Genomic DNA, 24827 nt, shown 5'->3' on the forward strand with positions numbered 1-24827 from the left:
AGTTTCACACGCGATATCAGCAGGGTACGTGTATTCCAGGGGTGCGCTGGAAGTTCCACACGCGAATGTCCTGGCTACGTGTATCTTGGGGTGCGCGGGAAGTATCACATGCAAAAGCAGCAGGGTACATGTATTCCAGGGGTGCACGGGAAGTATCACACGCAAAATCAGCAGGTTACGTGTATTTCAGGGGTGCGCGGGAAGTATCACACACGATTCCATCAGGGTACGTGTATTACAGGGGTGCGCGGGGAGCACCACATGTGAATTGCACGTGTGGGTCCTCCCAGGTGTTCCCTCTACACCCTCCACGGCCCCTGCAGGTGGCCCACACCACAGGGGCCTACCCTGCACATGTCCTGCAGGCACCCCATCCACCATGGCCATGCCCCCCAGCCAACCCACATGTCACCTTGCACTACTGCCCCCCAACGCATGTCCCCCTGCACCCCCAGCCACCAGGGGCAGCCTCCACCAGGCCCCCACCCATGTCTCCCATCACCGCCACCCCCCAGCCACCAGGGGCAGCCTCCACCAGGCCCCCACTCATGTCCCCTATCACCCCCAACCCCCAGCACTGCAGGGGCAGCCTCCACCAGGCCCCCACCCATGTCTACCACCACCCCCACCCCCCAGCAGTGCAGGGGCAGCCTCCACCAGGCCCCCACTCATGTCTCCCATCACCCCCACCCCCCAGCCACCAGGGGCAGCCTCCACCAGGCCCCCACTCATGTCCCCTATCACCCCCACCCCCCAGCAGTGCAGGGGCAGCCTCCATCAGGCCCCCAATCATGTCCCCTATCACCCCCACCCCCAGCAGTGCAGGGGCAGCCTCCACCAGGCCCCCACCCATGTCTACCAGCACCCCCACCCCCCAGCACTGTGGGGCACCTGCCAACAGGCCCCCACTCATGTCCAACTCATGTTCCCCTGCACCCCCACCCCCCAGCACTGTAGTGCACCCTCCACCAGGCCCCCACTCATGTCTCCCATCACCCCCACACCCCAGCCACCAGGGACAGCCTCCACCAGGCCCCCAATCATGTCCCCTATCACCCCCACCCACCAGCAGTGCAGGGGTAGCCTCCACCAGGCCCCCACCCATGTCTACCACCACCCCCACCCCCAGCACTGTGGGGCACCTGCCAGCAGGCCCCCACTCATATCCAACTCATGTTCCCCTGCACCCCCACCCCCCAGCACTGTGGTGCACCCTCCACCAGGCCCCAACTCATGTTCCCCAACCAACATGTCATCACAATCTAGATCCCTGGTCCCTATGGTCAGCCTCCAAATGCAAAACACCCAACCGAGTATTGCATCCACCCACTTAGAAATGGCAATAACATGATAGAACACCAATTGCAAGTTTGGAAATGAACACATGTCCCTCACATACACCCAATGGGTGTCAGTGAATCTCAAAACCCATATCATGATATGCATGAAACCAATGAGATGATACTACACATTGAAGTTTGATCAAAAAATATGTATTAAAGGAAACATAAATTGAATAAAAAATAAACAAACAGAAATGGGAATGTAAAAAAATGAAAAGAAGCATGTCCGTGAAAAAATGCAAAACCAAAAATCATAATCCAAAGGAATTGTGTCCAAAGTCACAGTCCACAAAAAAAATCCAATGGAAAATTATAATTGAAAGCCATTGCTCCATGGGTAAATTGTAAAATAAAAAGAAAATCCAACAGTGAACTATGTACAGAAGAACAAGCCAGGGTCCATTATCCCAACAAAAGAAATGAAACCTATCTAACAACACTAACTAATAAAAAAAACTATATACAAAAATGTGGCCCATTGTCCAAAAGGTCCAAAAAAAATGCAAAAACAAAGGAAACCTAACACTAACTACAGAACTATGTACAAGGGCAGCGGGCTAGTCCGACGGCTCACTTTTGGATGTCCCAGGCCAGGGCATCATCGAACTCCTGCTCAATGTCCCGGAGGCGGTCCTCCTCCATGGCCCCGAGGGTCCGCAGGGCCATCGACGTGTCCACCTCCAACCCCCTGCGGATTGCCTCGAGGCACTCGGCCCGCCTCAGGGCCCTCCGCCTGGAGTTCTCCGCCCTGACCATCGTGAGCCGTGCCTCTTCCGCCCGCTGCCGCTCCGCATCTATGGCGTGGCCCAACTGCTGCCACACGGAAGACACTTTCTGTCCTGGGTCCTCCTGCCCTCCGGCCGATGCCTGCCCCTCCAATGTCGAAGGCCCCGAGGCTTCATGGCTCCCACCACGTTGCTGCTGCTGTGCCTCTGCCCGTGCACTGCCTCCTGCTGTCTGCACATCCTCCGATGGCTGGGGTGCAGTCGTTGATGTGGCCACCCCTGCTGGACGTCCGACTCCCGACTGTGGCAGGGATGCCTCCTCCACCAGCCTGGCTGCACCGTCAGAGGCAGCTCCACAGGGCACCCAGGTGACTGATGGGTGGGAAGATGGCACGGAGGACGACTGGCGCATAGGGGTCAGTTGAGGAGGGGGTCGCAGCAAGCCCCATCAAACGGAGGAATCCGGCCTGTGTGACCTGTCCCAGTAGGCCAACGCGGTCAACGAGCCATTCGAGATTACGTGCAGTCTCCTCATGAAAAGACTGCAGGTCACCTCGCATGGCCCGTTGACGCAACGCCACACCAGTCAGGACAGGCTCAACCCGGACCCGGATATCCACGTCCGCAGGCAGAGGAAGGCCAGTTGTCGTCAGCTCATCCCCTGCCTAAAAACGGGTCTGGACGTAGGCATCCCTGCTGGTGCAAGATGATGCAGGGACAGGATCAGGGACAGGATTGCACACAGGCACCTCCGGGGCGGCCTGTGCTGCCTCCTGTCCCTGGTCCTGCACTGCACCACTAGCACCAGTGGAATCCCCACCTCCATACCCCGTCTCTGTTGCTTGCACCATCCAGGTTGGTGGGGGGTCCTCCACCAAACCCCCCACCAACCTGGATGACTCCGTGCCATCTTCCCCCGTTGGGCCCTGTGGGGTCTCAGCTGCCCCTTCTGCTGCCGAGGAGTCCAACTCCAACCTCCGCCTCTTGGACCTCCCCCTGGCAGCTGCGGCCTAGGACGCGGCACCGGACTCCTCACTCCCTGACGAGATCACAACATGGGAGGAAAGCCTGGCCTTGCGTCTCCGGCTGGCGGTGGGATCCCCGCCACTGTGCTCCACAGCACCTTCTCCGCCCTCTTCATCAGTTGACGCTGCAGACAGGGAGAAATAAAACACAGGCATCAGGGCACTGTACAATGGACACATACACACATGACAGTTGTACGTGAGTGGCATTGGCAAACCTCAGACATGCCATCACAATCCCCAACACACATGTCATTTCAACTCGCACACATGAGCCATACCACAGCCATATCGCAACTGCCAGCACCATCCATACATATACAACAGCATGAGCAGGCAAAGCTGAGCCAGACATCACATGCAACACAGGAAGTGCACTACACATGTACACACACCACCACACTTGCATGCATGTGTACACCTCTGCCAAGTGTCGCAGTGTTCAGATGGGCATCCATGTCACATCTGCCAATCAGGCTTCCACATCCCGCTGTCACATGCATCCATGTTGCATCACTGTTGCACCCTTGTCAAATACACACAAATGCACATGTACACAGTGCTGATACATGCAGCTGAAAACAACATACATGCGTGACATCACGAACATGTCTACTTACATACACATTCATCCAAACATGTGTGCCCACACAACTGCATTTGGCATGCAAGCCTACACACACAAGCACCATCCATGTCTCACACATTACAGCCCTCGCATGTGTTAGCCTCACGGCCCTGTACACCCCCACCCATACTCGATCCCATACAAACAGATGTGCAACCTGCACACTACTGAAACATCACCACATGCACAGCTCACAATCAGGATGCATGTACACTTACCGCTCGACTCCAGACGGGTCTGCCTCTCAAGGATCTGGACGTGGAGCGCTGTGGATATGCGTTCCAGGACCCTCATCTGATCTTCCGACAAGTGGCCCCGGCGCCCCTTAGCATCCGCTGCCTTCAAGAGGCGCCGGGCCTTGTTCAGGGTAATGGACCTGAAGTCCTCCCAGCGCTTCTTGACATGTTGTAAGTCGCGGACTGCCACCCCCTCCGCGTTGATGGCAGTCACGATGTCAGTCCAGATCCGAGTCCGTCCTTCCTTGTCGGCGCGGGAACTTCCGAAGAGGGCATCATACTGCCCCAGGACTTGCTCCACCAGGACACCAACTTCCCTGGCACTGAAGCTGGTGCCCCTCTGCCTCTCTGGCCGGGGGTTGTCAGTGGTGCGAGATGTTGCAGTGCCCGACATGACAACCCCAGAGGCAGGAGTGGGTGAGCAACTGGGTCCTGGGGCTGGGATGTGGAGCGATGGAATCCCAGTCGGGAGTCTTCGGTTCCAGCAGGGGTGGTCACAGCAACAGCACCCCTGGCTGATGTGCTGGCAGCAAATGGCAGGGCACGTGGGCAGCAGGCAGTCAGGCAGCAGCAGATGCCAGGTGGGAGCGTGCTCGGGGCTCTGGGGGGCAGTAATTCGGCCTTCTGGGCAGGAGCGTGGTCTTCCGTGTGCTTACGCATGGCCAGCTTGATACGGAGTGATTTGGCACGTGAAAATTCTGCACGTCAGCGTGTAATTCGAGGAAAGGCCCTTAGCGCGTAAGCGCGTCTGCACGTATACGCAATTTCATGGGACTGATGGCCCCTCAAGCGCAAGCGCCCCTGTGACGTGACGCGCACAGGCGTGCATGGGCATTTCAGCGTGCATGAAAAACTGCACGTCCACGTGTAATCTGAGGAAAGGGCCCATGCGCGTAAGTGACGTGACGCGCGTGGGCGTTTCCCTCAGCACGGGTTAAAGGTGAGCGGGCCCAGCAGTTCGCTGTACATGCCTTTAGTGGAGACCGACGTGTGTTGCTGCTTCCTGTTGTTTCGCGCGCCATCACAACTTCACAGCTATCAAGGACGTATCTCTTCTTTTGGCGGGGGTATTGGCTACGCGTGTTTTTCTGCATCACGCTAGTCAGACGGTGAGTCGCACACCCTCTTTTTCCCACTGCGGGTGCCCCTGTGTATCGCACCCATTTTCGATGTCATAGTAGCCTCCGTGTCCCACGCGTACGCGTTATTCGTGTTACTGGGTGCCACCGCGTACTGCGGGAGGTTGAATCCACGCACGTAGGCTGCAGGGTGGCGTGCACGGTTTTACTGCAGTTTTGGGGTGCCTGAGCGTTGCGTGACCCATCACTACATCACCGGGGTCACATACAGCCTTGCAGGTGCAGGGGGGCTGTTAACATCTTGCTTCCCACCCCCTTCACCCCAATTGCCCAGGTCAATTGTGGTGTACACCTCCCATTGGCACCACTCCATCTGTGCCGGCACTACTACATCTGTGCCATGGTTGGGAGGCCACCAAAGGTGAGAGGCGCCTCAGCTGGGCGTCCTCCTTGTGGCGGGCGTGGTCGGGGACGTGGCTGTGGTTACCAGGGAGTAGGGGGACTCCAGGGTGTCCAGGGCGGCCACAGAGGGGGAAGAGGCAGGGGTGCGCCACTTGAGCACAATGTTGTGCCATGTGTCGGTGCAGTCATGCCACCACCCCCTGTGGTTCCGGGGGATGCAGCTTCTGCATCTGGCACTGGCGCCCGTGTGACCCGGCAGTCCGTTCCATCGACTGCCACGGCCCAAGGGTAGTGGTAGCTGCAGGTGCAGCTGTGGACACCGCCACCCAGGCTCAGGCTCTGCCAGCGCAGGCTGCGTTGGCACTTGAGGAGCCCTTGGTAGGTCTCCAACAGGCCAGGAGGGAAACCATAGGGGCAGGCCGGGCTGCTCAGACCAAGACACGTGTCCCTGGGGCAGTCATGTCATCTGCTGCCCCGAACAACCGGGTGTTGGCAAGTGGAGGGGCAGATGCACCCAACAACACCCCAGTTGTGAGTCTGCCAACCAGGACCGTTGCGGTCAATGACCCTGCCACAGCTGATGTTTCTGCGCAGGGTCCATTAGTGGGCACCCAGCTGCCACTGACACAAGTCAGGCCTTTGGTCGTCCCTCCACCTGCCACTCCCTTGGCTCAATCCAGCGAACCCACTGGCCATACTGGTCAGGGCGGCATTAACAAGCCAGGGTCTGCGCCACAGTCCAAGAGGAGGAAGGTTGCACCTGCAGCACAGGCTGGGACCCCACACACAGCCACGACCTCCTGCACGTCGAGGAAGAAGCCTTTCTGCAAGCAGGAACTGGACTTCCTCGTGGACTACGTGCGAGGCCACAGCCGTGACATGCTAGTGGGTGCCAATAGTCAGACTACGGCTGCCCAACGTGACACCCACTGGAAGCATGTTGCGGAACATGTCAGTTCATTCGGCCATGAGGTGAGCACGGCGTAAGAGTGCAAAAAGCGTTGGAATGACAACAAACACAGCACTAAGGCTAAGCGTGCCTCTAATTACAACTTGACTCTGGTGACTGGCGGTGGGCCTGCACCAGAGGAGGAAGAGCTCACTCCGCATGAGGCACTCGTTGCGGAGTTCATACCACCTGAATTGGTCGAAGGAGTGGGAGAGATGCTGGGCTTTGATGCCCAGTCCAGTGAGTGTTGATGCGTGTTTGTTGAGGACGTGTGTGTTTCACTTGTGGGATGTGTTGTGCATGAGCCCACTACATGTGACGTGTGCATGGTTCTGATGTGTAAGTAATGCAATGCTTCCGTCATGCATGTCTCCTCTGCCTGCATGCGGGGACTCCATGTAGGCATGCTCCCTTGCCCCTCCTCTGCCACTCTGCACTCCAGTTCCACCTTTGCACTGGTGTTCTTCAATCTTGCCACTGTGTACTTTCTTGTTCATGCGTCCTGTGTAGATGCTAACTTCCAGCGTATAATCTGCCAGACATATGCCGTGTGGTACAGCCTTAGTACTTGATGCAGGGTATCTCACTTGTACTGTGCATAGGTCAGATGTCCCGCAGGGACATGAGTGCCCATTCATTTATTTTTAAATTTGTTTATTGACATTTATCAATGTTATTACAGTAGCTTAACATAGAAATGTGCATTGTTAAAGGATGATGTGGGTTCCGTGAGAGAACATTAACATTAACAAATTAACAATTCAACATTAACTGTCTCCAAGTGTTCCGATCGTTACGGTGGCTCGGATTGCCAGTTCACGGGGGGTCAGGTTAGCCGGTGTTAGGAGGGGAGAGGGAGTTTGAGCTTGTAGGAACCTAGTAAGGTGAAGGTCGGTTGCTCTTGGGGTTCAATGACATTGGTCGTAGGGCTGTGTGCCGTGGGTTTGTTCCTTTCATGGGGGCTTGTCATCCAAGGGATGAGACAGGGATCCTATTAGTTCTTTCCAGGCCGCTAGGGTCATGCTTGAGGCATCCGTCGATCTAGCTACGCTGTCTTCCCATGCCTTTGTTTCAGCCTGTGTCCAGCGTTCCAATTCCCTGTGCCATATTTTTTGTTGGGGTCCTGCGGGTTTTTTCCAGGACATTGCAATGGTACTTTTTGCCAGTATGCACATAATGTCCATTAATTTGAATAGGTGCTTAAGTTTGGCTGGCCTGGGGTATGTTCCTAGTAGGCATTCGTCTGGAGTCCATTTGTACCTAGTCGACCCGGCTTTCTCGCTTGTTTGCTGTACAGCAGTCCATAGGGCTTGTGTTTTGGTGCACGACCAAAACAGATGGATCAGGTCCGCATTGTTCGCCCCGCACCAGGTGCAGTGAGATTGCGGCGATTTGGTGAACTTCGCCAGCCTGGATGGGGTTAAGTATGTTCGATGGAGGAGGTTCAGTTGAATTTGTTTAAATCTGTGGTTCCTGGAGACTGTTTTAGGATGCGCTAGGGCCCTCTCCCACTCTCCACTTGTTATCTCCCGGCCCAAGTCTGTTTCCCATCTGCTTTTCAGATCGGCACTACGTGGGTTAGGGATGTCGCTCAGTTGAGCGTAGATTTGGGACACTGGTTTCCCCCCTTCGCCTAGGTTATACAATAGTGTAATTAGGGGGTTTGATTCTGGTTCCTCTGGCCATGTTGCCCACTTATTTCGTGCTGTAGTTCGTATCCTGTGATACCAAAGAAACTGGCCCGTGGGCACTCCAGCTTCTTCGCGTAGCCTTTCAAATTCCTTGAAGGTGCCATCAGCGTATAGGTCCCCCCAGGTATATATCCCTTTCCCTTCCCAGTATCTGAGGTGTTGTAGGTCCGAGTCAGATCTGCATAGGTCCGAAATCAACGGTATGTCTGGGGAGTACTGGTGTCTTGCGTGGGCGAGTGTCTCTGCTCTGCGCCAAACTTTTCGCCCTAGGGCTGCCATAAAGGGGACATTTTGCATCAGGTGACTGGGGGCCCAGATAAGTTCCCTCAAATGGATCGGGGAGGTCAAGGACTGGAGCAGGGGAGTTTCAGATGTGGCGTCATCAGTCAACCACTTGGACACAAAACTAAGTTGTGCTGCCAGGTAATATTTTTCCAGGTTTGGGAGTTGGATCCCCCCCTGGCTGTACGGGAGGACCAAGGTGGTGAGTGCTATCTTGCGCCTCCCTTTCCCCCATAGGAAATCGCGAAGTATCCCTTCTAGGAGGCGAAAGAAGGAGGCGTTGATGTGTATGTTTTGGAACTTGTACAGAAATCTGGGAAGGACAATCATTTTAATTATTGAGGCTCTACCCATCATGGACAGGGGGAGTTTTGCCCAAAAGTTCATGGATTTTCTCAAGGCAGGGATTGCTGCTTTCGTGTTGTGTTCGTGCGTCAATGCCGGGGTGTGCGTTACGTGTATTCCCAGGTATTTGAATGTGGTGACCTCCCATTGTACCCCTAGGGAAGGGAGTTCCGGTATGTCCTTGTTCCTGAGGCCCGCCAGAGGGAAGAGGCAGGACTTTGCCTTGTTAAATTGTATACCTGAGAACTTTGCAAAATTGTCTAAGACGTCCAGCATTGTGGGTACGTTGTTGTGTGGGTCCCTGACGTACAGTAGTACGTCGTCTGCATAAAGTGAGATGATGTGATCCTCTCCCCCCAAGCGTATCCCGGCGTCAAAAAATTGTTTCCGAAAATACATGGCAATAGGTTCTAGTCCTAATACATAAAGCATGGGGGATAGTGGGCATCCCTGTCTAGTACCCCTGCATATGTCCCAGGCGTCGGATATGTATTTTCCGGTTTTCACTCTGGCCTTGGGTTCTGTGTAAAGAATCCTGACCCACCTAATGAACCCCGGGCCGAAGCCGAAAGTTTCTAGAACCGATACGAGCCACTCCCAATCGAATCAAATGCCTTAATGGCATCCAGGGATAGCAGTGCACATGGCTCCGTGAGGTCCTGCGTTTGGTTTATGACCTGTTGCAGTCTGCGTAAGTTCATGGCCGTGTTGCGGTTCGGTATAAAGCCGCACTGATCCATGTGCACGATCTCCCCTATGATTCTAGCCAGCCTTTTTGCTAGTATCGTCGTCAGAATTTTCACATCGTAGTTAAGCATGGCTATTGGGCGGTAAGAGCCACAATCGTCGGCGGGTTTGTTGGGTTTGATGATCGGGATCAAGAGGGTCTCTCTCATACTGTCAGCGAGCCGCCCTCTCTCATATGCTTCTCGAAAAACCTCGTGTAATAACGGTGTAAGGGACCTTTCATATGCTTTATAAAATTCGGCGGGTAGCCCATCGTTCCCAGGGGTTTTGCCAGTGGCCAGTGATTTGATCGCCTCAGCTATGTCGTCGGTAGTGATGTCTGCCTCTAGGGCCTCAATTTGTTCTGGGGTCAATCTGGGGAGGCCTATTTCCTCTAAGGTATCTGTAATCTGTTCTCGGGGACCTTGGTCTGCGTGGGAGTATAGGTGTTCATAATAGCGCCTGAAGGCATCATTTATGCCCTGTTGTGTATGGAGTTTGTTGCCGTCTTCATCCTGTATCATGGTGATGTTGTGCCGATGCACAGCCAGGCCAGCAGCCTGCTCGGCCTGCCAGCTTCTGTGTGTGCCCTGTTAGTCTTAGTGGTATAATCAAATTTGGCTAGTCTGTCCCATGCCAGTGAGCATTTAGCTCTAAGTGTTTTGAGGGTGTCCTCTCTTTGGTGTGTGTTTACCGGGGCTGCCTCCGATTGCTCAATCTCTTGCTCCCACTGGTCTAATTCGGCCCGGAGCTGTTTTCTGATGCCTCCCGCTTTAGCTTTGATTTCCCCCCTGGTTGTTACCTTTAGGGCGTCCCACATTGTACTCAAGTGTTCGACACTTCCGGTGTTCACTTCTATGAAGTTATCTAAAAAGTCGTGTAGTTCTTCCCTGAACACTGGATCTCCCAGGGCGTCTGTCGGCATCCTCCACATGGGTATAGGGGGTCTAGGGCCAGCGTGATTCCACTCTATTAAGAGTGGTGAGTGGTCCGAGATGGTTCTCCCTAGGAATTTTGCGCTGTCTATTTGTGATAAGTGCTCTTTGCTTACGAAGACATAATCCAATCTCGTATGGAGATCGTGTGTGGAGGAGAAGAACGAGTATTCCCGGGCGTCTGGGTGTTGTTCCCTCCACGTGTCGGCCAGGTCTAATCCATCTACTAATAAGGACAGGGCCGCTGTTGCTGTTGAGGGACCTTTCAGGTGTGGCTGGGACCTATCGAGTATGGGGTCTCGTACACAGTTGAAGTCCCCCCCCCAAAAAAAGATCCCGTGCCTGTATGGTGCAAGTTTAGGGTACATCGAGTTCAGATATGCCGGAATGTTAGTGTTGGGAAGATAGGAGTTCACTATACATACCTCTTCTTGTTCTAGTCGGCCCTGCATTATCACAAACCTGCCCTCCGGGTCAACTTCCGACTTAATTAAGTGGAATGGGAGTTGAGGGTGAATCCAGGTGTATACTCCTCTAGAAAATTTGGAGTAAGTGGTTCCAATTCCTTGTCCTCCCCAATGCTCGCATAGTCTGGCCAGCGAGTCCGCCGTGCAGTGTGTCTCTTGTAACAGTGCTATTTGCACTCCTTTTCTGTTCAAGTAGGACCTAATTCTGTTCCGGCGTGGGTAAGTTCCTAGGCCCCGTACATTCCAAGATATTATTTTTATTCTAGTCGACATGGCGTGTTAAGAGGGTGTCCATTGGTTCCGTCGTGCAATCACCTACTTCTTCCGTTTGTTCGTCCAGTTTCGGCTCTCCCTCTCCCTGCTCGTCCTCTCTGGCATCTTCTGTTGTTACTCTTGGAGACTTTTTAACTTGGGTAACTCCCATTATGGGGAAAACAAACCAAACAACTCTAACTGTCCCTAGCAGTTGCTTCAACGTGCAGCGCTCAGGGGGTCCCGAGCCTTCCAGGCCAGTCCTGGCCTTCCGGATCAGGTAGTGTGTAGGCAGACTGCCTGCACAGTTTTCGGTGGGGTGGGTCGCTTTTCTTTCTTCCGTGTGTTCCTCCGAGCTCCTGTCCGATCTAGCTTAGATCTCAGTAGGACTCAAAATATGGTGCGGTTGTCTGCTTTATGCATTCCTGTGGGGTGGTCTCTGTTTTCTTCTTGCCGTGGCAGGTGCGTGGTCAGCCCAGATTCGGTTGCGGTGGTTCATCTTTGCCCTCAGCCAGGTTATTGTGTTCTAGCCACATGTTTGCTGCAGCTGGGGTCTCAAGGAATATCGCTCTTCCTTTGTATAAAACTTTGAGGCGCGACGGGTATAGCAACATGTACTTTAGGTTGAGCTTCCGTAATCGTGCTTTTATTGGGATAAAAGAGTTCCTTGATCGTTGCACTGTGGGGGTGTAGTCTGGGTACATGACTATTGCCGCATCATTTCTCTTGATCTCTCCGCCTTCTCTAGAGTACCGCAGTATGATTTCCCGGTCTCGGAAGTTCAGAATTTTGGCGATGATTGGGCGTGGATGTGAGCCGGGTGGGGGGCGCTTCTGGAGGGATCTGTGGGCTCTTTCTACAGAAAACCCTTGGGAGAGGTTCCCTGGGCCAATTTCTTGTAGCAGCAGTGTTTCGATGAATTCCGTTGGGTCCGAGCCCTCCATGTCTTCAGGGACCCCCAGTATGCGTATGTTATTTCGACGGGCTCGACCCTCGGCATCCTCGGAGCGCGCCTCCAGCCTGGCCACCTTCTGTTCTAGATCCTGAACTTTTGTTTTTAGGTCTTGGGTGTTCTCCATGTTGTCTTGTAGGGTAGTTTCCGCCGCTGTGACCCTTTCCGTTAGGTTCCTGGCATCTTGACGCATAAGCTGTATGTCTGATTTCACTTCTTCAATCTTTCCTTCGACCGACGTGCGGAGGGCTGCTATTGCTTGTAGGACTTGTGTGTGTTTGAGATCATCTTCTTGCTGGGGTGGCTCTTCCGGTGCCTCCCGATCTGGTTGTGTTTGTCTTTGGGGTCTGACTGTTGTGAAGGAGTCCATCGTGACCAATTTCGGTTTGCCTCTAGGGGGGGACATCCCCCGTTTCCAGGCTCGCCGCCTCGTGTGTCCAATCTGCTTCTGGAGGGTATATCGGGGTCTCCTTCGGTACCTGGCTTGTGGTATAGTACGTGTGTCGCCAGGTGTGATCTGTTGGGTGAGATCCCCTATCAGTTGGTGCCGAGCGGCCCGGGTCTGACGCTGCCCTGGCGACCCACCTTCATTCCGAGCAATTCAGGGTGGCCCTTTTGTTGATTTTGGCCTCGCCTCTTTTAGTTCACTGGTCTCGGTGGTCTCACCTCGCCGTTGATTTTGTTTGCTGCGATAACTGCCCTAGGGGGCAACAGTCCGACAATGTATTGCCTCGCCCTTTACCCACCAGTGTGACCGTATGTTGCTCTTTGGTAAGATGGCGTTGGGTGCAATTAGGATTCGGGAGCTTGCGGGTTCCGCGCTCTTCCCCCGCGTTAGCGCTGGGCTTCAGGTGGGGTGGCCAGCTGAGTTTCAGAGGGTCTCCGGGAGAGTGCCCCTCACCCTGAGTTCAGACGGTGTGTTGGGGCTTCACGGCTACAGTGGGGCGGGCTTCTGTCCGTTGCTGGGTCCTGTCGGAGCGGTGTTCCAAATGGGTGTCCTTAGTTTTCTACAGCGCGGGCAACCCGGGGCTTGTTGCGAGATGGGTCGGGTAGCTCAGTTTTTACCTTCGGAGCTCCGAGGTCAGCCCTTGGGGATCCCTCTGGAGTCGGCGGGCTCCTTCCCGTTTGTATTTCGGCACAGGTCCGTAGGCCACGCCTGTTACCCCCGTCGCGTGGGTCTCTTGATGGGGCGCTTGCCTCCCAGTTGCGCGATGTGTGGGGGGGGCCCCGTGGCTCTCCCCCTCTCCCCGAGTCCCTGGTACCTGGCTGGGTGTTTTCGCTCCGCCGGCCACCGCCAGTACGCCTCTGGTTCGTCCCGCCGTCGATGGTGCTCCCCCCTCAGGGTGGCTGGTTCCTTTTCAGCCACTCGGCGTTTCTCACTTCTCGGCGGAGCTCCTCTTCTGACGTGGTCTCCGCAGCCCTTCAGCACCTTCCAGTGAGCGGACCAGGCTGCGACCAGGGGTCAGGCGAACCACCGCCGTGCTTCTACGGATACCGATTCCCTCGTATCCGTCACACCGTATGCGCCGCCATCTTGCGGGACTCAAGGGCTCGGCTTCGCGTCCCGCGTTATTGTTCTTCCCTACTCCGATTCTCCACGGGAGCAGGGTCGAGTGGTGGAGGCATGCTCTCCTTCGTGGATTTTATGTTTTCACCGTCGTGCAGACAATTTCAAGGCGATAATTCAAGTATTGACAGGATCACGGACCGGAGCTCCACAGAAGCCCGACTTTACTGCATGCGTGCTGGCCACGCCCCCTCATGAGTGCCCATTCATGCTCCATGTGCATTGCACGCATGCCCCTATGTGTCCTTGACTGGATGATCACTGTAATACAAGTCCTTGGTTACATACATTGCCTGCCATCTCATCAGCCTTCCCATGTCAACTGTGGCTCAGTCCTGCGTTGCACACATGTTTAGGGTCTGACAATCTGTGTGGCTCACAGGCCTCAGCCTGTTCAATGGCCAATGACTCTGTCCAACTGTTGTTGTGTCTTCATCACACATGGGCGGAATCCAGAGTTTTCATCATGTGTCCTGCTTACTGTCCCAGCATCATTTGCAGTGTTGTCACTTTAATCACATTAAGCTGTTGATGCCAGTCAACACTGCCTGTCAATACACAGTTGTATGGTCAGCCTTTTGATACCATGCTAGGCATCCCTGCTTTGGTACTGGGGTGGAGGGGTGCTTGGCTTCTAGATATGGTACACATTGAATGCACAATGCACGTGATGTCTGAATTTGACATTGCACTGCCTTCACATTTCCTGGCACACACCATGGAGTCCTTGTACATGTAGGTAGTGAATGGCGTACACATTTCCTGCACTGCATAGACCCACTTCCATGGAAACTGCCACCTTTCAACAGGTCTGATCACAGAAGCAATTCAAAGTTGACCCAGCATGCATGCCAGGTTATATGTTGTGTGTCACATGTCTGCCTGATGCGTTTGCTGTCGGTGTGTGTGTGTGTTGTGTGCTTCTGACATGTGTAGTGACCTTTTTTCTCTCTATTTTTCAGGTGATGACGCAATGGAGGCAGAGGATGGTGTTGCCATGCCAGACACAGGGTTGTTACCACTACATCAACCCGGCACTAGTGGGGGTCGTGGGGTGGTAGGCCACGAAAACCCCCAAGTGCTACAGTCCATCTTGTCTCTGGCTGCCTATGAGTCCAGCCTTGATGACGACTCTGACGTCCATGTTGAGTTGGATGAGCATCAAGTCCATGTGTCAGACAGTCTTGGTTCCTCCGCCCGTGGTGGATCGGGACGCAGGGTCACCCTCCACACCAGTCACTGATGTGCCTGGGACACCACGTCGACGGGGGCATGTAGTCGTGCAGCCGCGGGCGGTGCCAACACAGTGAGGACCCCCGGTCCTTGGGTCCCGCAGGGGTCAAGTCCGGCAACGCGGTCGCCACACGCAAACCGCAGTATACTGAGTGGGAGTAAGACATGACTGCCAATTCAGAACGGCAGGGGGCAGCAATGGAGAACATCGCTGAGAGCATGGAGCGTGTGGCCCGATCTGTGCTCCCCCCTGCTAGGCAGCTGCTTCTCCAGCAGCAGGTGGCACGGTCCACGGCCCGCTCGCTCAGGCTGGGCATGGCGGCCTCAGACAGGGCACGCCAGGCTGAAATGTTGTCTCTGCGTCAAGCAATTGCTGCTCATGCAGAGGCGCACATGGATGCCCTGAGGGAGGAGTATGCTTCCCTCAGATCCACTCTGGGTGTCCTTATGATGTCCCAGAGCCAGTGGGCAGAGGAGAGGTTTGCACAGCTTGAGTGTACCATCTCGGGTGAGCTACAGGCTTGCCGGGAGGTGCAGCGGTTGTCCAGCCAGGCCTTGCAGGAGGAACTCTTTGTTACACTTGCTACCTTGCAAGAGGAAGCACGTGTATCACGTGAGGTTCTGCATGCAGACCTACATCACATCGCCACACAGAACCAGGCTCACCCGTCCGGCAGACTTGCTGCCGACGAAGGGCAAGCTGCGGCTAGGCGTGGCCAGGCTACTGTGCCACGTCCTCCTTTCCAGGATGAGCCAGACTCGGACGACCATCTATCTCCCACATAGGTCGGGCTGTGCAGGCGTTGAGCCCATGGAGGTTTTTTTTTTGGCTCAGCATCATCGCATGTGGATGTTGAGCAGCACCCTGTACCTCCCCCCTCCTGGGTGCCTCCCCTCCCATCCGGGTCGTATGTGGCCATTTTGATTTTTCTTTTAGTTTAGTAAGTTTAAGTTTCTGTTTGATAGTTAGTTTAATTAGGTAATGTAGGTTTTCCATAGTTAGTGTAATTAGTTAATATAGTTTAAAATTGCTTGTCTATTGTGCTTTCATGTGACGGTGCGGTGCTTTGTGGCTTTTGAAGGCATCCACTGTCTGTTCCAGCTGGGCCCTTCAGGCTTGTCTTGTGTATGTGTTTGCTGCTTGGGGTCCTTGACTCACATATGCCACTTCTGCCTCCCTTATCCATGGCCGGTGGTTCGGTGTCACAACCTTTTACACAAGGGCTTTGGACTGTCATATCTGTGGCATGTCTGGTGCTGTGTGACTTGTGTTTACACCCCTAGTGGGGATGATTTTTGTGTTATTGTCCACTGTTCAGCTTTTGCTAGATGGGGTGTTTCATGATTAATGTGTACATTAATTGCTATGCATTGTGTAGTATGTTTCTTATCTTTACTGTACACGTACTTGTTGCAATTCATGCTGTAGATAGTGTTCCACACTTTGGATGCGAAAGACGGACTGATGGTGTGATTTATGATGTGACTCTCTGACATGGTCAAGTAATGAGATGCCTGAACAGACACACACAGATGACTTTGAAGCATTAATCATGTGTGTCATGCCCTTTCTGCAGGGGGATGAGCCTCCAGAGCACCTTTGCCAGCAGACATGGCCCATTGGACGACGGAATTCTGGACACGTTTGTTGGTGCCCACATGCACATGTGTGCACAAGCAGAGGCACAGGGATTGCAGACCTACATCCTAGAACTGCTGACGTGTTCCAAGGAACTCCAGGCAAGGTGAGCAGCACAGGGGGGCCACAACACAGCAAAGCTTGCATAAGGCGAGTTGCACATGCAGGCTTAGTCACAGCACTGAGGGTGAGCTTGGACGAATATTGGTGTTGAAGCACACAATGCAGCTCAGATGTGTTGGTGGACTGATGGCTGTTGATTGTAAGGTTGTCTGGGACACCTGCAGGGGCAGTGGCACATACCCTCCGGTACACCAAGGTCCATCGAGGCACTTGTATCAACCATGTAGCCTTCCGAGACATGGAAAGGGGCAGCTCACAGGGACATACAGCAAGGGACATACTTGGGTGCAGTGCATTTCATTTCCATGTACATTATGATAAATGCAATGCCAACTTTGTTTCGGTCATGGTGGTACACAACTTGCTCTGAAGTCATGGCTTGCTATATGGGTATGTCTGCTTACCCAGGGAACATTGCATGTTGTGTGAATTGTGACACATTGGTGTTCCATTTGCCACGCACCCACCGGTGGCTGACTTACTGCATTGACTGTGTATGACCCATCACAGGGGTAATGTTATATATGGGTACAAAGCATCTACACCAGATTGTCTGTTTGTAGAGTAGTTTGTTGCTATGGGGCATGTTTGGTGGAGTGTTTTTGTGTAATTGGCACGTACAGGTTGTTGACTGTGGCTCTCTTTGCAGCATTGCAGTGCTCCTGTAACCGGACCTGAGAGTGCGCAGGCAGGAGGCCAGCACTCAAAACCAGAGCTAAGTGTCTTGTTGTTTTTCTTTCAAACTGCTCTGCATAGGCTAGCTGGGGGGTGCACTAATGCATGGATGAATGTGTAATTCAATTTGGTATGTTTTTTTCCCCCTAATCACCCGGAATCCTATGCAATTTTGAACCCTGTACCCTCTATCCGGTGTTCCTGCTTCCCGTACCTATTCAAGCAATGTTCCCTAACCCTCTTTCCCCGCTGGGGTTGCGGATGCCTGTGTAAGCCCCAAACTTGCAGGCGCCAAAACCTTAGAGGGGGTGGTTGGTTCGTGCCACTCCTAAGCCTGGACTACAGAAGGCCATGACAATGATGTCCAAGTTTTTTTGGATTGTGTATGTGTTCATGCAGGTAGTACATTTTCGTGCATTCCCTACTTTCAGTTGTCATTCCTCCTCCCCTCTCCTGCCACTCATTCCAGTAATCCAGTGTGCCAACACCTGCCCCGACTGCATATCCCTGAACCTTCTTCCCCACCAGGGTCTCAGGGGCCTGTGTGAGTTTGACCTTGCAGGCACCCGGGACACGGTGGGGGTGGTTGTTTCGTGACACTCCCGCGCCTGTACACGGGACCTGTGACAGTACACATCCGTTCATGGTGCATCATTCTATGTTATGTACCACACATGGTTCACATCCTGTTGTGACATTGTTTTACTGTGCGACCTTGGTTGTTGCATCATTGTGGTAGTACTTGTCCTTTGTGAGGTACTGCTACGTCAAGTCATCTACTGGAGGGTGTTCTGGTTCATTTTTCTGGCTTGGATTCTGTGATTTTGGAAATGAGTGTGGATTCTGAGGGTGCAGTCACCTTTTTACACACAAGGTGGGAGATGGTGACGAAGGGTAAAGGTGATCCTGCGACCAGGTGGAATTGAGGGTTGAAGGCTCCATGACCCAGGTGCAGTTGTTCAGTGGGTCATGGTCATTTGTGAGGGAGGGGGGGTTGTTGTTGATAGTTGCCTTGCCCTGCAGTGTGATGGGAACCCTGACATTGTAATGGTGGTATCCTATGTACATGTTGTGTTCTGCTGATCAATGCCTGTTCATGTGTTGTGTTTACCTTTCAGGTGCGAGGGGATAGTTGTGGTTTGACATGCTGGGGTGTACACATGGTGAATGTTCACATGTGATGTGTAGAGAACACTGATGGTCACTTGATTGCACATGCATATGTTGAGTGCATGTCCTTGCTGACCCACACACTTGCACTCTGACGCACTACATGTACTACCACCCTTGCATATCCACGTGTACACTGTTTGCCTTCTGGTGCCCACTGTGTCCCTGCAGCACATGTTCTGTGACCAATTATGGATCCTGTACATGCCTAATTTGCTTTTTGATGTGGTCTGTCGCTTAGATGTGATGCTCAGGGTGTGCATCACACACAATGGCTGTTCACTGTGCTGTGCGCTGAGCAGTGTGTTGCAGGAGTAGGACACAGCACACAGAAGCTGCAGTTTTGATTTTGCAATGCACAATGTGCATGTAGACAGGCATTCATTATTATGTTACGTCTACAACTCTTGTAATGCATTTGGAAATTACTTATTTTGGGTGGGAGGTTGTTGGTCAGTCATTTCATCTTATTCCAGGTCAGGCATCATTGGCTGATGCCATGTACATTTTGGACATGGCAATGTGTACCTTATTGTTACTGTGTTGGTGTATGGGTATTGCTTGCCATGTCATGTTGTGGTTTGGGAGGGTTTGCGTGACATAACAGTGATGGCCATGGCCTGTTTTGCAGGTGTGTGTGATTCACACCTTGCATGTCAGGGTCATCCACTTCTCAAAGCAACTAGCTGGGGGTAGATCTCTCTCCGCGGCAGGGCCCTCCCTCTGGAACAGCCTTCCTGCCTCACTGGAACTTGAGGAGAACCATCTCCGGTTCGGGAAGCACCTCAAGACCTTCCTCTTTGCTTCTGCTTTCTCTCTGCCTCTCCCTTGCAAAATTCTTCACTGGAACTGCACTGGGTCTGCAACTGGGCCACTCTCACCGACCTCGGTCCCTGGCCCAGCCACTCTCCACTTGCACTGCCTCCCTGGCAACCCCTGCACTGCGGTACTGTCTCTCTATCCCTACAGCCCCCCCTTCCCAGCACTTGTCTGCACTTACCTTTGCAGTTGCCACCAGCTGGCCTATGTATTTGTTTTTTGGTCTACTTACCCTGTACTGCACTCCCCCCCTCCCCTTCCCCTTGCACTTTTCCCTTCCCCCTACCCCTGCACTTGCACAATCTAAATGACACCTGGCCTAGTAGTACCGTTGTCTGTCTTCCCTTGTTCCCCCCTCCCTACCTCATTGCACCTTGAAATACTTGTGTATAGGCCATATAATGTCATGTCATATGTGTGTCTTTTGGTCACACAAGATACCTTGTGTTTAAGTAGCTAGGGATGCAGACAATGTGGCACTTCCATGGCAACTATCTCAGGGTGGTAGGGTTGTAACAGGTGACTGTCTCTTTGTCATCATCGATTGTCAACTGGTATGTGCCAGGCCTGTGTGCACTCCGCAGGGGTGGGAGTTTAGGTAAAAAATGTGGCCACAAGCTGGGTCCGGGCTTCCTCGCCACGTGCCCTGTCCCCTCCCATGGGCAGCGCCTGTGCCTTTGGTTGGGGATGTGGGGGCACCACCATGTCCACCGGGACGCCCTGCCGTGTTGCAACATTGTGCAGGACACATGCTACCACAATGATCCTGCACACTACTGGTGGTGCATAGAGTAGCTGCCTGCCAGAGTGGTCAAGGGAGCGGAAACGTGACTTGAGCACTCCGAATGTGCGCTCCACTATGGCCCTGGTTGCAATATGGGCGGCGTTGTATCTTACCTGGGGTGGTGTGGTGGGGTTCCGGATTGGCGTCATCATGTGGTTGCTCAGAGGGTAGGCACTGTCCCCTGGGGACGTGTAAATGGTTGTGATTATTGGGGTTTGTTTATTTGTGTGTGTGTAAGCGACATGCATGCATGTGCAAGGGCATTTGCACTCATCTAGGAGCCATGTGTCGCCATGCTGCCCAGCTTCCAGGGCCCGGCTCAGAGCGGACATTCTGTATATGAAACTGTCATGGGTGGAGCCAGGGTAGTTTGCATAGACAGAGGTGATGATTCCCTTTGCATTGCATACCACCTGTACATTGATGGAATGCCAATGCTTGCGGTTTCGGTAGATGTGCTCAGTGGATCTAGGTGGACGTAGGGCCACATGGGTGCAATCTATGGCACCGAGCACTTGGGGGAAGTGTGCCACCCTGAAAAAATCCAGGACAACGGCCTGCTTTTCTGCGGGTGTTCTGGGCATGTATATGTGCCTGCGGACTGAGGGGCGCGCTGTCATGATTGCCAGTACCTGGTGTAGGCAGCGTGACTGCGTGGCCTGTGAGACCCCCCCACTATGGCAGTAGTCCGCTGAAATGACCCAGTGGCCAAAAAATGCAGGACATTGAGCACCTTCTCCAAGGGGCTCAATGCTTGGGAGCAAAGGGTGGGGGATGTAAGGTCATCTTCCCACTCCCTGACCAGGTCTAGGATGATGTGGGGTGGAAACCTATACCTGCTATAGACCTGGTCGTCAGGCATCCCAAAAAGGCTTGTCCGTGGTGCGAAAATGCGTGCCCTGGCTATTCTCCTTCCTCCTGCGGTGTCCCACGATCAGTGCTGCGACAAATGGGGCATTCATCGTAGCTGTATATACGTGTTTGTTGTTTGCGCGCACTTTTATACTGTGCGCGGGGACGCTTCCGCCTGCCTTCATGTGGCGGACGCGTTGGTGCCTGTGTGCGTCCTTTGCCGAGCGCGGGTTTCCTGTATTTGAATCCATGAATACGGGTTGTTCGCGTGCGTGTGGGCGTTCCGTGTAGTTCCCTGCAGTACTTTCCCAGTTACGCCTTCTTTTTCACGCGTTTTCCCCATTCCGCATGTTACGCCCATTGTTCCGCCAACTTTGGTTGTGTGCGCCGCGCTATGTGCGCTTTTGCTGTGCGCGTAGCGCACGCCGTGTATGCCTGCGTGCGCCATGGCTGGATTGGGTGCACGGACAGTGGGATACACGCGCAGCATCTTCCTTGAATCGCACACGTGCGCGTGCGCTGCGTTTCTCGCGCTTGCGCTACCTTGCGCCTGCTTGCGCTGGGATTTTCGGCGCACGTTTGCTCCATGAATCGACCCCTAAGTATTTACTATGTGTTTGTATTAGTAAGGTGGAGCGATTATCCGAATTGCAGGTACTACATAATCTACCATGGTTTGCATTTTGTACAAGTTGCTGAAATGGAATGGATTCACAATTAGGTATGGATATATACACAAAGCGCTCATTAGGGATTTGTTCCTGTGTCGCATTGTTGCAGAGAGTGCATGTGTTTCCACATGTATGAAATCTGGAAGATTTCATTTATAGGTATGTTTTTGTTTTCCAGTACTTGTAGTAAGTACATTAGAAATTCTTGTGGATCTTCCTGTGAGTTTATAGTGAATTTCACCATTCCAGCACAGTAGTCCAATTCTTGTGTTATTCCATGAACACTATAGGTGTTGTCAGGATTGTTTGTTGCATTTCTATGAAGTACTAACATTTGCAAACACAATTGGTCTGTACTGTGTACGTAAATGTTGTCAACAATTGGTGGCAATTGAAATAGAATATTCATTGCTACATTTGCGTAGCAACTTACACCAGTTATATTTGAAAATTTAAATGGACCAGATAGGTCTGTGTCCAAGTCATTTTTTCGGAATGTGTGTTGTTTCTTTGGAGAAGTACCGAAATTACTTTGAGTAATAGGTTCTTCTTTGGTTGTGGTAATTGATGAAGTATTAGCTTCTTTTACTCTCTTTGGAGGATTTGCAGTGACATCCTGTTGCATTTCTGTTTGAATTAGTTTTCTTTTACAACGTTTTACTTTTTGTGGAACAGGATATGTTTTTAGATGGGGGGTGTATAGTGAACGTAGACTATTGTATTCTAAAATGCAAGGAATATCAGCATTTACTTTACTTGCATCAAAGTTGATTAGAAATAGGCCGTCAAGTGTACGTGGTATACACAGGAGGGAGTGCCCAACACAGACCCAGGACTAAGGGCTATAAGTAAATGTGTTCAAAAAGGGGTTTTGTCCTGGCTGTAGGAGTCAGAGCTAATTGCAACTTATTTATTACAAGTCAACGTTGTGGAGTATTCACTACCCTTCGGTGGCACTATTTATGCATATCCTAGGGTAGGTGTGCATGAAAGAGAATAATAATCCACATGTGCTAGATTGTTTACGAGGGGAGGAGCAGCTTTTATTAAGTAACTGTCATTCTGCCCATATAACAGATCAAAGTTCAAACAAATGTAAGCGGTAAGCATAGATCAAAGCCAAAAACAAATTGATGCATGAACATGCTGCATGATAACAGTGATAGAGAGAGACACAAATTCAAAGACATCTTATTGTTTCTAATACATTCTGTTCTTCTCATTGTAAACCATGTTTTTTATATAGCAGGTTTTAAACAAATTCACCTAACCAAAAGTGGAACTAACATAACCTATTGTTCCTCTAAAATGAAGACCTTGGAAGGGTCTAACATAGCCAGGCTAAAATTTCGATAAACTGTAACACAGTGGCATCATTGTCTTGACCAAATTTAGGAGCATCTTTAATCCATAAAGGCATGTGGCTATGTGGTGCTCCTCTGGCTTGGTATTCTATTCTCCAAAAGAAGTGTTGCACTTCTCCGAGGGGAGGGACAGTTATATTACAAATAAAGTGTAGCATAGCAATGAAGCGGTGGTGAAAATATCTTGAAACATTAACAGGATTTAGAGAACATAGTTCTCCAGGTGTTAGTATTTCTATGTTTATTTTGGTTTTGTTTGATATTCGTAGGAAATCATGTAAATCTTCCCATGCATATTCTGCACAAATTAATGTAACAAACCAAGTGGGTGGGCCAAGGTTGCTTATCATACAACGTACATCTCCATGACGTCGGAACCAGTACTCTTTAGTACCACACATGTTTGCTAATAGATTTGTAATATTTGATTGTAAAACCTCTTTTTCTTGCACTTTTTGTAATAATTGCATAGTTGACATATTTTGAAAGTGGGTTCCTGATTTTAATGTGTGTACAACTCCATAACATAGAGTTGCTAGTTCACTTTCAAAGAGTAGGTGGAATATGTATTCCACATTTTGTCTAAATCTGGGATCTTCAGAATACATCCGTAACGAGCAGTATTCTGATACTGTTATTTGAATAGGTCTATCATCGTACCTTCCTCCTTTGCCAGTAGGAAAGAGTAGAGGAAAAGCATGTGCTTCTATACTTTTTTCCATATGCTGAACGGTGATCCTTTCGTTTGTCGCATTTGGTACGTTTCTAGTGCATCTTTTATGGTGTCATTAGAGTGCAATGGATGAATTGTATAATGGTCTAAAATATTGCATACTGTAGCAGGATCTAGAAGCTCAAATCGACCAGTTTCTGGTGACTCTTGAATTATTTCAGTGGTTTCCTTTAAGTTTTCTTCAATATTAATTTCTTTGCAGTATTCATTATTGTCTTTTAGATATTGCAAGGCTTGCCTAACTTTATGTAAGTCTACCAGTTGTTGCCAAATGTTTTTGTCTTTTGTAGGTACACCATTTACCAAGATAATTAAAGATTGCTCTATTGGACGTTGCACTCCCAGAGTGTGCAAATTTTGTTTTAGATCTAATGGTAAATACACTACTTTGCCACGAATGCCTTTCACCAGTTCAGAGGGAGGTAATTTTGCTGTTTTCGGTTGAAGGCATCTTATTGCTTGAAAGGGGTGCACTGTTTGTATTATGATGCTCTCATATACATTGCGTTGTTGTAGGGGTTTTGGTAGTGGGAATAATTCCAAATTATTGTGATAGCACGTGAAGGAGTTTGGTTGTTGTCAAGTTCTATAGTGTAATAACTGCAAAATATTAAGGGGTCAGTTATTTCGTATTTGTTTTCTGCTATAAGGTAGAGAGCTAATTCAAACCATTTAGAATCTTCATTGTCTTCTATTTTGTATGTGAGGTCTACAGTTTTTGTGTTACTTTTATAAAAAGTTCTGCGGTAACACACACACACATGGTTTGGCACTTCAGCAGATGTTATTTTAAATTTCAGTATTGCTTTTTTGTATGTGTGTAGTAGAAGTTTGCCATGCATAGAATTGTTGCTAGTCTGTTGTAAAGCTGTTGCATTTTGTAAGTGGCTTTCACTTCCAAAATATTTTTTCTGGATATAGTCGATTTCTTCGAGTAGGTCTTTGGCTGTACCATGTAGAAGAATGTTATTTAAATTGGCTAGTGCTAAAGCAGGACTTTTAGCATAGCACAGTTTATAGATTAGATTTCTTATAGTTGAATGATGTGTTGATATCATTTTGATATGATGGAAGGTGGTTTTGCAAATAGGTCCTGAAATGCAGGCTAATGAATGTCCTTGTAGTCCTATGTATTTGCGCACTGGACAGGTATCCATATT

The sequence above is a fragment of the Ambystoma mexicanum genome, chromosome 6p (assembly GCF_040938575.1).
Source record: "Ambystoma mexicanum isolate Mex_15411 chromosome 6p, UKY_AmexF1_1, whole genome shotgun sequence".
Classification (NCBI taxonomy): domain Eukaryota; kingdom Metazoa; phylum Chordata; class Amphibia; order Caudata; family Ambystomatidae; genus Ambystoma; species Ambystoma mexicanum.